The sequence below is a fragment of the Mustela nigripes genome, chromosome 1, assembly GCF_022355385.1.
Source record: "Mustela nigripes isolate SB6536 chromosome 1, MUSNIG.SB6536, whole genome shotgun sequence".
Taxonomy (NCBI): Eukaryota; Metazoa; Chordata; class Mammalia; order Carnivora; family Mustelidae; genus Mustela; species Mustela nigripes.
This window is the reverse complement of record NC_081557.1, coordinates 177,160,641-177,175,358: the sequence shown is the minus strand read 5'-3', so window position 1 is coordinate 177,175,358 and position 14,718 is coordinate 177,160,641.

Genomic DNA, 14,718 nt, shown 5'->3' with positions numbered 1-14,718 from the left:
GTACCACACTCTGTTTAACCATTCACTGACATACATTTGGGTTGTTTTCAGCCTTTGGCTATTATCAAAACAAATGAAAAATCATTTCTCAAGCAGATGAAAAATCTGTGTATAGAAGCTGCTATTAATATTTATGTATGGGTTTTGTGCAAGCATACATCTTCATTTTTCTAGAGTCAAGACATGCTTAGGAGTGCAAAGAACAATTTAAAAAAGCTTTGATGTGTTCTCTCCATTCTCTTCACTCCCACTTTTAGGTAATTTTACTGTATATGCATTGTCTGAACAAATAGCTCGTACTCTGCTCTCTCCTCTTATCCATGATTTCTTAAAACATTACGTTCTCTTTCTATTTTGGAGAAGCATAAATATGTCCTTAGGTTTCAAAACTAAAACACTTATATGGCAATCATATCTATTTATTTATTTATTTAATATTTTTAAAAATATATTCATTTGCAACAAAGACAGAGACAAAATGAAGAGGGGTGAAAGGCAGAGGAAGAGAAAGAAGCAGACCCCCCACTGAGCAGGAGCACCCCCCCACCGCCCCAAAGCAGGTCTTGATCCAAAGACCTGATCCCAGGACCCAGAGATCATGACATGAGTTGAAGGAAGACATTTAACCATCTGAGCCACCCAAGGGTCCCTAGAAGAACTTTTAATTATGCTCTGTGGCTTATCTGAGTATTCAGTGTTTATCACGAGTGAAATTTCCTCAGTGGAGAGTTCTCTTATTCCTCCATAACCAAATTCCACTTGGAAATCACTTTTAATTTTTACACCAAATTTGTCTGATACTCTTATTGAGCTGCTTTAGGGATATTTCAACCAGTTAACACTTGGCAAATTATGTTTTCTTTACCTGAGGAAAAAAGAAAATTTTTCAGTCTCACTATATAATTCAATTTTTCAAAAATGTCCTCAAATAATCTTAACTTTATTATGCAATTCTTTTAACCATGATTTAAATCACATTATCCTGTAGTCATCTCTACTGTCTATTATCTGAGGATCTAAGTATATAATTGTTTCTTGGACAGAAACCCTCACTGTTTGTAAAGTAGATGCCCTATAAAATCTTACCTTGTGATGGCATTGATGTTTTCCTTTCTGCTGTAAATGAGAAATACAGATTTATTTATTTTGTTCTGCTTCAATCTTCATGCTATATAAGAGCAAAAAGAAACAAATATTGATAGACATTTCCTTTGTTTTTATTGATTTTCCTAGTATTTTTTTTTTTACTTTCATTGTTCCAGAATTATGTAACATGTTTAGATCTTCTATTCTCTTAAACATTCTAATTTGCATTTGACCATTGTCATTTCTTAACACACTTTTTGAGGGAAAGGGATGAATCTGTTTCTTGCTCTCATACTTCTGTTTCTCAAAGATTTTATTCTCGTTTTGCACTGTATAATTTTTGTCATGCTATATGATTATCCTCCTCCTCACTACTTTTACTGATTTAATGAGTGAACATCAGTAGTAACCCATGTGTACCAGGGTTGGTGTTTCCTCAAATGCACCTGTCACAAATGAAATTGACTTGAGTCCCATAATAATCTTTGGATATTCCTAGTTGAAATCTTATTTCTGTACTTTCTCATTAGGAAAATTAAAATACATGAGGGAAAATATTTATTACTAAAATATATTAGACTTCTGTTAACTGTTTTTGGATACATTATCTCAATGAATTCTCATTAAAGCCTTTAATAAAACCAATTTTGTGTGAGAAGAAAAAAATTGGAGATAATTCTTTCTGAATATCTCCAATTTGTGTTGTTTAAATTTAGAACCTTTCTTCAATATGATTTACAAAGATCTACTTCAATGTTAGGGTTTTATTTTAAAACCATACTTAAGGAAAAGCAACCAAAAATAGATCATTATTTTAACATAACTTAGAAAAGCATACTGCTAAATATAAACTACTATAGTCATTACAGGTTTTTAAAAGCAATATTAAGGGGGAAGCTGGGTGGCTCAGTGGGTTAATCCTCTGCCTTCGGCTCAGGTCATGATCTTAGGGTCCTGGGATCAAGCCCCACATCGGGCTCTCTGCTCAACGGGGAGCCTGCTTCTGCCTCTCTCTCTCTGCCTGCCTCTCTGCCTACTTGTGATCTGTCTGTCAAATAAATAAAATCTAAAAAAAAGAAAAAGCAATATTAAGGAGCAAATAGAGAAATATAGGTAAAAGGAGATATAACTTACTTCATGAAGAGCATCCAGGGTTTCTTGACAAAGGTAAAACATTTATAATAATTAGTTGTATGTGTTATTGACCATACACTTTACTTAATGAATATTATTTGTCATAATGTATATTACTACATAATGTATATTATATAACATTTATACACATAAATGTAGGTATATGAATATGTGTTTAACACTGTAATATGTCTTACTTAGTTATCACAGAATTGTCAATGTTATCATTCTTTTGTGAAAAGCGTAATAGATCAGTAAACAGGAAAAGTTCCCTTGAAAAGCCATATAGTTTTCTTGTTTTTATTTCTCAATCTCACTTCCAGACTACCTTAGTTACTAAGGTTAGGTTAAAGGGTTAGTGGATTATGCTCATTTCATTTGGAAATATGGAAATAGTAGATAGTAAGCTATTCTGATGTTTATTTAATCTATTAATAATGATTTCCATTACCCTATGAAAATAGACCATTTATGGAATATGTAGAATGATCTGGAAATTTAGACTCAAAAATAACACAAGTTATTAGTCCTCATTGATCAATAATGATATTATAGGACTACATTTAGCAATACATCTTATGGACATTGCAGATACGAAATTTTAGTGAGATGAGAATCAGTCCAAACAGTAAAAAGCTGAGCTCCTGGAATTAGCCAGTCAATATTGTACTTTGTTCTTTTACTTTCTTATAATATAACTGACAAGCTCTTTTACTGCTTTCAATACCCAGAACAACCTTATTGTCACCATGTGTTGGCATGCACAGGTGGAAGAGATATGAACCTTGATTCAAAAAACAAGATTCTCTAAGTGACGTACGCAAGCAAAACATATTGGATTTAGTGCACCAGGGTTTTGCAAGAACAAGCAATTAAACATTCATAGACTGTGCACCTGTGGCAACGCCAGTTCCAAATTCATTAAGCAGGCATCTGTGTTCAGAAGAAGGTCTGTTGATTTTGTATTTGCTAACATGAAAACCAAAGCTAGTTTATACATTGCTACAGTAAATTATAGAAGAAAATATTACCATCTAAAGCAGCTTTAATTGGCAATGTTTTATTGTTTTTGTCATGTTGTTTTTGTTTTTCCATGGTCCATAGAGTACTTTGTACATGTAAAAATGATCTGTATGTGAGAGGATTTCATCCCCCCCCAAAATAATTTTCAAAGTGTTTTTAGCAACAATAAATAATCATATTGGGATCTTTGAAAATAAGATTAAAGTTGGAAAATCTCTCCTCAGAAAGGCCATGTAAATTCAATATTTTTCATATATTTCAACAAGTGTTAGTTAATATAATACGTTGTTTTTTTTTTCAAGTGACTGAGATGGGGAAAAGGCTAACATGGGGTAGAAGCTTGTCTGTCTCTCAAACAGTAGTCTAGTGTAAGTGGAATAGATGGACTGTGCTTAAGATTCCATTTTTTTTCTTCATCACCATAACCTAGGTTGTTATTGCATATGGTCAGAATACAACCACTGCCATGTTTGTATTTCAAATAGAAGGAAGAGAGGGAAGATTTCATTCCTTTTTATGGCTGAGTAATGTTCCATTGTTCCACATCTTCATTATCCACATAGATGTTCCACATCTTCATTATCCATTCATCTATCAATGGACACCTGGCTTCTTCCATATCTCAGCTATTATAAATAATGTTGCAATAAACATGGGGGTGCATATATCTTTTCAAATTAGTGTTTTTATTTTCTTTGGATAAACATCCAGTAGTGGAATTATTGGACCATATGGTATTTTATTTTTAATTTTTTGAGAAACCTAAAGGGCGATAGACTAAGTGAAATAAATCAGACAGAAAGAGGCAAGCAACATGATTTCACTTATATGTGGAATCTAAGAAAGAAAACAATAAACAAAAAATAAGTGCAGAGAACAAACTGGTATTTGCCAGAGGGGAGGAAGGTAGAAATGGATGAATTAGGTAAAGGGCATTGAGAAGTATAAAAGCTTCCAGTTATAAAATAGATAAGTCACAGAACTGGGGGGAAAAGGGGAGAAAACAAGGGGCATGAGCAATCACATTTGAATAATTTTTTTAAGCAGTAAGGACATATGTCATTTTCATTCAAACACAACTGATCAGTACTTCAGGCACAGGTGCGCACCTACAAGGGTAGCTAAGAAATGAATTCCATGGCTGACAAACCATTTACATAACCAAACACAGAGAAAAGGAACATATTATTAATAGCCACTTGCCATAATTGTATTTATTGAACTCTGGTTCTATGGACAGTTTTCAAGCACGTAAATACCTTAATATTTCCTGCAAATATGATCAGATGTGTGTGAGTTTAATCTGATTCTTAAAAGAGCCTCATGCTCCCCAAATTGTTAAGAGGACATTCCTTCTTCCATCATACCATTGCCATCTGATTGTTAATATCAAAGCATTGGAAATAATTCTTGATATTTCTCATTCATACCATCTCTGTATCCAGTTCACATATTCTCATAAGTTCTTCCACCAAATTCATTCTTAGTTAGTCACTTCCATGAGTTTCCAGTGTTATTAACCTAATCAAAGTCATTAAGTTTAAGATATCCTTTCTCATGACTGGATTATTCCATTTAACTGGTCCCTGGTCTTTTTGTTCCTTTCTTATCCCTTCCAAAAAATAAAGGCAAATTTCCTTTTAATATAGAAAATAGGATTATATGACTTCCAAATTTAAATGATTAATAACTTACTTTTCATTTTTAGATCATATTTAAAGTTTATTAGCATGGCATGCAAGATCATGCCTTCAGGACCATTATTCCTCTAACATAATTGTACCAAATCGCTCCAATCTTCATCCTTCAGGCTCTGCAATCTGTTCTTCAAACAAGCTAAACTGCTTCCCAACGGAGAGCTGTTGAAAATGATTTTGTTTTACCTTACATGTTTTCCTCTCACTGCTCACCTTTTCAAAATACTTTTAAAATTACTTTGAAAATATTTCAGCTGATCATTAACATATGTATTCAGACTTCTAAAAAGAACATTATAGATTAGTTTCTGGCCAAGCTAATTTATTTGCATTTGTTGTTTACGTGGGTTTTATCTTTCATATGTACATAACATCTATGTTGCCTCGCTAATCAAACTAAGGAAGGTACTACTAGTTTTTATTACCTAGATTGAAATGGGTTAAGCCCCTGCTGGCTTGATTGATAAATCCCTGTCTCTTCCCCATCAATCAGTGTCCCAAAATAGTTTTTAAGGATGTATAAAAGAGAGACATCTGCCATGTTAAGTATTAAAGGTAACATCAATTTAAAATTTTCTTTCTACCAAGAACTGGTTTATTTCAGTGGTCCTCCTCTTGCATTCTGGCTTCTCCATCTCATATCTTCAATTTGTCCTTAAAAATGCTGAAGATTGATAAGTATTTACACTACCTCTTGTGCCCAGCATGAGGTTCTTATTACCCATTCCAAGTATATAGGTTCCCTATATATACTAAATATATACTATATGTATATTTCAAGTATATAGGTTCCCTATAATGTTCCCTAAAGATAACCTTCTCTATTGCTTCTAGAACAGAAATGGATTCTGTAACAAGTAGGGTTAGTGATCTCCACATCTTGCCATACTTTAACCTCTTTATCCCAGACCTTTATTACTTATAAACATATAAAAATATCAGCTTCTAACATTTGCCTCAATACATTACAATCAAATATTCAATTTAGAGTGCTCTGAATTCCACATAACAGAAATAGCTAACTCAAATTAGCTTAAAAGTGTAATCCCAAAAATTTGGAGTGCAAAGTTTATGTAAGAAATTCTAAGCACAGGAAATGATATGGTAAATAGATAAATACAATAAACTGATAAATAGAAAAATGGCTGGTTAATTTATCTTCCCATTTACCAATTTCCATATGCACATATACATGCACATAGTACTGTATTTTTTTTTAAGATTTTATTTATTTATTTAGGAGACAGAGAATGAGAGAAAGAGCATAAGATGGAGGATGGTCAGAGGGAGAAGTGGGCTCCCTGCTAGGCAGGGAGCCTGACATGGGACTCAAACCTGGGACTCCAGGATCAGGACCTGAGCCAAAGTCAGTTGCCTAACCACCTGAACCACCAAGGCGCCCCCATGTATGTTTCAATAAAGATTATGGACAATGTACTATAACATCATAATTCCTCTTATTTTGAGTATAAATAAAGGAAGACATTAAAGTTCCAAATCTATATATATCTAAAATAATATTAAATTTATAAAAACCAAAACTTGATAAGACTAAAAGAGTATAAATAAATACAAAAACATAAGTCACAAAATTTCATCTTCCTGTCTATAGAAACTAAAAAAAAATGAAAATATATAAAAAGCTAATCAAACACAAATGAATAATAAAGATGAAAATAATACAGAAAATTAAATAAATGAAATATGGAAGAAAAGAGAATATCTTTTTTTTTTAAAGATTTCATTTATTTATTTGACAGGCAGATCACAAAGAGGCAGAGAGGCATGCAGAGAGAGAGGAGGAAGCAGGCTCCCTGCGGAGCAGAGAGCCCGATGTGGGGCTCGATCCCAGGACCCTGAGACCATGACCTGAGCCGAAGCAGAGGCTTTAACTCACTGAGCCACCCAGGCGCCCCTAAAAGAATATATTGAAAGAGACTCCCATACATGGAATCAACTTATCTATGGTGTAATCAATATGGCTGTGTAGTAAGAATATGATCATCTTCTTAATAATTAGTACTGAAGCAACTGGATTCTTGGGAAGGAAAAATGGATTCCTAAATCTTGACATTTATAAATGTCAATTTTAGCTGGATTGGGAATATAAATATAACATATAAAGCAATAAACTTTCAGAAGAAAACATGAAATATCTTTATGACAGGTGGTAAGCAAAAATTTTGCAGAGCACAAAAACTAATCCTAAAATTAAAAATTGTACTATTTACAGTATTAGTGATTAGATCATCTGGTCATCAAATGTTCTAGTGATAGAGTAAAAAAAAAAAAAAAAAACTCACAGAGAGAAAATGTTGGTAACTGACAAATGACTGATTTCCATAGTACAAAGAACCCATAAACATTAATGAGATACAGCTACAGTAGCAAAAAGACTAAAAAACTTACCAAGTGTTTCACATTAAAGAGATTATCTAAGTAGATAACCACATGATACATAAAAAGCCATTTCATTTTATTAGTCATTAAGGAGCTAAAAATTAAAGCCACAATGATATACAACTACACACTTATCAGAATAGCTAATAATAATTCCAAGTATTACTGAGACTGTGTAACAACTTCAAGTCTCTTATACAGCTGCTTGGAGAGAAGAGAGGTAAAACTGTGATCTGATTACGCTATGATCCAGCAATTCTAACCCTAGTTATATGTTCAGCAGAAATACACACATATCGGGGCACCTGGGTGGCTCAGTGGGTTAAAACCTCTGCCTTTGGCTCAGGTCATGATCCCAGGGTCCTGGGATGGAGCCTGGCATCAGGCTCTCTGCTCAGCAGGGAGCCTGCTTCCTCCTCTCTCTCTGCCTGCCTCTCCGCCTACTTGTGATTCCGCCTGTCAAGTAAATAAATAAAATCTTAAAAAACAAACAAACAAAAAAAAAAAACAAAAAAAAATACACACATATCCACAAAAATCAGTTATTAGAATGTTCATAGCAGGGATATTAAGAATTGACAAAAACAATAAGAATGAACAAAGTAGAACTCCATATGGTGATACAGATATTACCTACAAATATAATGTTGAACAAAAGAAAAAAGACACAAAACACATCAAATGTTCAAAAATCACTCAACTAAATTCTTAAAACAACAACATTAATCTATTATGTTAGAAATCAGGATAGTGATTTTCTTGGAAGACTTAGTAACTGGAAAAGGTACAAGGGTGTTTCTGGAGTTCTTGAGGATACAGATTTATTAATCTGAGGGTTCATGGCCTTTGTTCAGTTTGTGAAAATTCATATAGCCATATATTTGTGATTTATGTATTTTTCCTTTGATATAAAATTTATATAGAACATACTTCAATGTATTAAAAGTGACCAAATAATAAAATGGTGTTATCAGTCGGCTTCTACATGTAATTTAGATAAAACCACAATATTTTGAAACTGTGACTAAAACAACCTATCTTGTAATTCAAAGAAAGGAATCCTGAAAAATATCTTTAGACTTCAATCCAGATATTGTATAGTTGATATTATTATATTATCAATCTGTTCATGATATCATGTTAATATATTTTTCCATAGTAAATTCAATTTGTTCTGCCAAGCTACAAAGTAAGCTAATCAATGTCAAATAACCAGCAGCCAAATGGAATTATATTTGAATGAGTTTTGTAAAAAAAAAAATTAAACTGTTTAAAATGAGCCAAAAATAATATTATTACTAAATCAGAGATCCAAATTTTATGCCACGGTAGACTGCAAATTTGCTCAGTTTCAGTAAGGTGTGAGAGAAATGCAGAGAGTTGTTAAACTGACATGAAAAAAGGGTAAGTTTAAGAAATCTCATTATTCAAATTAATTGATGTTGATTATTTCAGAAACAAGTGCAAGAAAGAAAAGTAGTTAGAAGAAGAGATGTTGAAAAGTAAAATTATAAAATAAAATCCTGGAGTTAGCCATATGTCTAAAAGTCTATGGGGAACAAATTTCATAATTATAACTAAGAGAATGTGGGAGATGTTCAGATTATTATATATCTTGTGACCAAATTTCAAAATAAACCTGCAACCTGGATTAGAGGGATATAAAGTTATAATCCTATAGAACTAAGAAAAATTTGAGAATTTCTCATAAAATAGAAACACTAAGGCTTTAGAAAAGAGAGCACATCAGAATGTGGTATATTGGATATCAGGGATAAAGGTAATAAGATAATCACACAAAAAAATGAAAATCTAGTTGAGACAAAATTAGAGCTATGTCATCAAAAATGCCAAGTAAAATGAAAATATCACTGAAACAAAAGTCTTTAAGGAAGACTTTACTAGCAATAACTAGTTGTTGTAACTTCAAGGAAGACTTTGCTAGCAATAACTAGTTGCCATAACTTCAAGGAAGACTTTACTAGTAATAACTATTTGTCATAACTGCCAATTAACTATGAACCAGACAAAAGATGGATATATTTGAAATGTCTTACTGAATAAAAAGCCCAAATGCTACTCAAATAGTGATATGTGAATATATAGCATAATTTTTGGTTAAAACTAAAATAAGAAATCACAATAAGAATAGATACAAACATACTTTTTTTGTTTGAAGTATATTTATATCAACCAGCAATTTGACTTATTAATTCACTAATTATTAAAAACAGTGTGTTTAAACTCTATAGAGCTATTTATTAGCAACCATACTTCTATTTTTCATATGGAACTCTTCACATTCAATCTAAGAAGAGATTTTCATTGAATTTAAGGTAATATTCTACATATTACAGGTTTTATTGTATTCAAATTGAATAAAACAACATGACAATTCAGGGGAAAAGTGAATTTTAATATATTAGATAGATTTGGGGAGTAGACACATTTTATTTCTGAAATCAGAAACATTAAGTACCAACCCAATGCATGCATGGTTGAATAAATTAATGAGAATATTAGCAAAGAGCCTTCATAAAACACAGTTACATTCAATTGGAACATATTTATATTTTTAACAGAGGAGATAACTTTAGTCTTTTACAAAACATATCAATTAGAAAAATAATTGTAACATAACACAATTAAAATATTATATTATTTAATATAAAATATACTGTAATATAATATCCATTTCTTTGCTATAAAAATATATGCATAGTGCACATACACATACACACAAACTATGCATAGGAAGTGGGAGAGAAAGAGAAACCTTACACTGACAAAAATACAGTCCTATAAAATTAATATTTTCTTTCTCTTTTACCCTTTTTGCATATATGTAATTTTTAATTAATATGTTAATAAATGCAAAGCTTTAGTAAATTCAGTAAATACTAAAATAGCTTATTTCATTTACTTATTAAATAAAAAGGAGACTGGGAAAAGCAGGAAGAAAAAGAGGTGAACAGATTCATAGAAAATTGAGAAAAATATGCATTAATATAAAATAAGCAGACTATAACAAGAGTTTCAAAGCAATGAGCTGAAGGACAATATAATGTCATGAATGCATTTTGCATAATATAAATGTAGTATAAATTAACATTCTTCAACATATTTATGGTTAAGTAAATGAGAGCTATGGGCAACAGTTAATCCCTATTTTATGTGATTTTTGAAGTTCTTTGAACACCTTTAAATGTGTACGTTTTTAGCCACTTTAAAATAAAATGACTAAACTTTCTTCAGGCAACATATCATTTTAAAGCTCTGTGTTAACCATAATTGCTTTGAAATGATCCCCCCATCCCAAAACTCATTAAGCTCCAGCAACTTTTTATCTCCAAGCAAAGCTTGCAGAAAAAATTTCCAATACTTTTTTTCTCTAACCCAGATTGTCCTCTGGGTAGAACATATTAATGGTGAGTCAAGGTTTATCAAATATATTGACGGGTTTGGATATACATTTTGAGAGTAGGAGCCAGAGGTAATAAAATTTTTTATATAATAGTGAGGTAGGTACTTGAAGCTAGGGGATGAAGGTCAAAAGTTGTGATTGTGTGTGTGTGTATGTGTGTGTGTGTGTGCATGTGTATGCATATCTTTATATGAGAGAGACAGAGAGATTTTAAGATGTTGACTCATGTGATGCCATAGGTTTAGTGAGTCCATGATCTAATGGGGGATCCCAGGAGGCTGGAGACTCAAGTTAGAGTTGAAGTTTAAATTCAAAGGCAATCTGATTGAATACCTTTTTTCTCCAGGGAGGTCTTTCTTCTATTAAGGCTCTCAACTATTAAGATGCGGTCTAGCTATATTATGGAGGGAAATGTGCTTTACTCAAAGTTTACAAATTTAAATTTTGAATTTTATTCCAAAAAATTTTTACATAGACATCCAGAATAATGTGTGACCATATATCTGGGGACAATGGCCCAGCAAAGTTGCACATAAAATTAGCCATCACACACGGAGAGCCAGGAGTCAGTGAGTCCAAGTACTGAAAGACAAGTGATCAGAGAATGATACAGCCTGTAGGCTGGGCAGCCAATGAAGAATTTTGGAGATGATAATATCTATTTCAGATCTTTTGATTTTTGGATTTTTTCCTGAATACCTTCCTCTACTTCTGTCCTATGTAATTATGAGAAATAGCCACTTTATTCACTAATATATTTGAGTGAATGGTGAAGAATCTAACTAGGGAACATTATTGTGTCAGTCTGTGCTAAAATGTATGATACCCACATCCTCCACTAAATTCCTCCACAATCATGTTTGTAGTTGGGCTTAGCTGCTCAGATAGAGTACATATCTTATTCTCACTGATAGATGCAGCCATGCATTTAGGTTTACCTCACAGGATATAAACCATTTGCAACTACCACCTTTAAGAGAAGATGTATGTTCACTTCATGTTGTCTTTCCCCTTCCTGACAACAGTAATCTTGTGCATTTAAGTTGGATTTAATCACAGAAATGACACCAATGTCTTCAAACTTCTTGGTTTCTTCTCACATTTAAAAATGATTGAGGGCCTCAAGAGCTTGTATTTATGTGGGTCATATCTATCAACATTTGCATTTTTAGACATCAGAAGGGGAGATGAACCATGAAAGACTGTAGACTCTGAGAAACAAACAGGGTTTTGGAAGGGAGGGGGGTAAGGTGATGGGTGAGCCTGGTGGTGGGTATTAAGGAGGGCATGTATTGCATGGAGCACTGGGTGTGATGCAAAAACAATGAATCCTGAAACACTGAAAAAAATAAAATTAAATTATGATGTTAAAAAAACCTAAGAAACTTTAAAAATGTGGATATATTAATTCATTTGAAATAACAATAAACCCATTATGTGCTAATGTAAATGGCATACTTTCATGAAAAAAATTATATTCTCAAACAAAAAATTCGTACAAAGAATAACACTGTTTTCCCTTATTCAAATTTCACTAATGCCTCACTAAGAGGCATCTGAATTCTCATTTCTAATTTTTTAAAGATTTTATTTATTTATTTGAGAGAGACAGAGATAATGAGAGCACCAGTGAGGAGAAGAGGGAGAAGCAGGCTCCCCACTGAGTAGGGAGCCAATGTGGGGCTCGATCCCAGGACCCTGGGATCATGACCTGATGCTTAACCAACTGATCCATCCAGTTGCCCCACTATTTTTTTTTTTGTAAGAATTTATTTACTTATTTTGAGAGACAGAGAGTAAGGGTACACACATGCAAGCTTGTGCATGAGTGGGGGGGGGGCAGAGGAAGAGAAAGTATCACAAGCAAAGTCCCTTCAGTGTGTGGAGCCCGACAAGGGACTTGATCTCATGACCAAAGATCATGAACTGAGCAGAAACCAAGACTTGGACTCCGAGCTGACTGAGCCACCCATGTGTCCCTCATTTCTAATTCTTTATTCAACCTGTTATCACATACGTATTTTTGATCAAACAATTTGAAAAAAATTGGTTTTTCACAGACATGAAGTTGGAAAAAGATAGATATTTTAATAGTCTCTGAATTCTATGGACCACATGTTGGGAACCCCTGCTCTAAAGGGTGTTGGCAACCTCAAATGAAAAAAATAAAATCTTTATTCATTCAGATACTAACGTGCAGGGATCTTGGTTTTAGTAGTTATTCCTTCACCTTAACAGAGAAATTCAACCTAGAACTCAAATGATGTGACAGAAAATAAATAATTGGAATTGGCTGAGAAGTTGTTGACAGAAAGGAAAAACATACTACAAACTACAATTGGACTTCTGGACTTGATTAGACTTCTTATGCCATGGCAAAAATATCTTACTGGTTATGAATCAGTGGGTACCGTGTGTTTAATGAGCACATAGCTGTAGGGAGAAAGTAATTGTTTGCTCCTTGGTACTTTAACAAAGTAGCAAAATAAAGAAACGAGCTCAGGAAAAAAAAAGTTACCAGTTAATAAACAGTAATAGAAGGAAATAGAACTTAGAGATCTGGGGCCCAGAGTTTCAGAAAATGAAATGTAAGATCTTATTTTCAAAAGAGACTTTCTCAAGTGCCTAGTAGTAGTGGGTACTACTTAATAGTCAGTTAAGACTATTAAACTGGGGCCTGGGTGGCTCAATGGATTAAGCCTCTGCCTTCGGCTCAGGTCATGATCTCAAGGTCCTGGGATCAAGCCCTTCGTCAAGCTCTCTGCTCAGGGGGACCCTGCTTCTCCCTCCCCCTCTGCCTGACTCTCTGCCTACTTGTGATCTCTCTCTCTGTCAAATAAATAAATAAAATCTTAAAAAAAAAAGATTATTAAAACAAAACCAAAACCAGAAAAAAAAAAGGGAGGGGGGGCGAGAGGAACCCTTGTAGCAAATGTCAGATTAAGGATGTGCTTTCCCACATTCAGTGTATTGTTTTTGATGGTATAATGTAGCTTTCACTGAATGAGAGGAAAACAAGAGTACAGAAAAGAACAACAACAGCAAATTAAATAAACTTAATTATTATATCCACTTCTAGCACATAGTGCTGATTTAAGACAAATAGAACAGAAGTCTGCTAAGTTTTGCAAATGATATGCTAAAGAAATAATAATGCTGCCTGCATAGCTCACCCTAAAGATCAGAAAGCAAGGCATATTTTCCAACAGCTACTTCAAAAGAGGTCACAGAGGACAATAGACAAAGATGATGATACATTATTGACTCTCACAAAAGGCAAAAGCACAATTCTCAAAATAGAAAAAAAAAAATCTTTTTACCCCCAAAATTCATATTTGGAATCCTAATATATGGGTACTCTATGGTACTATAAAGTGGAACAACTGGGATTAAGTCGTGAAGGCAAAGTTTTCATGAATGGGATAAATGCCCTTGGAAAAGAGATCCCAGAGAACTCTCTCATCCTTTCCACCATATGAGGACAAAGAGAGAAGAGGACCATCTATGGCCCAGAAGTGGGCCCTTTCAGCCTCCAGAACTTTGAGAAATAAATATTTATTGTTTAAGTTACCATTCCATGGTACTTTTTTATGATAGGAACCTTAATGTACTAAGGCAAGGAATAATGAAATTATTCCAGATAGCAGAACCAGGGCTGTCTAGATGGACTAAGGAACAAATTTATTTCACTGTTATGGTAGGAAGCTCCATAATTTCCTGTTTAGGTGAGTTTTCTAATTATTTATATCAATTGATAATAGTTTCTCAGTTTTCCTGTTTTTAATTGGATGCTTATTAAAGTTATCTGTATACTATATACTAGGAGGAATAACTACTTTGGGATACTATATATTAAAAGTGGTTGAAATTTGGGAGGTCAGGAGAAGCTACATATAAACTAACAGAGATGTTAGTTTCATTTCATTTCATTTATCATCCAGATAATTGAAATTT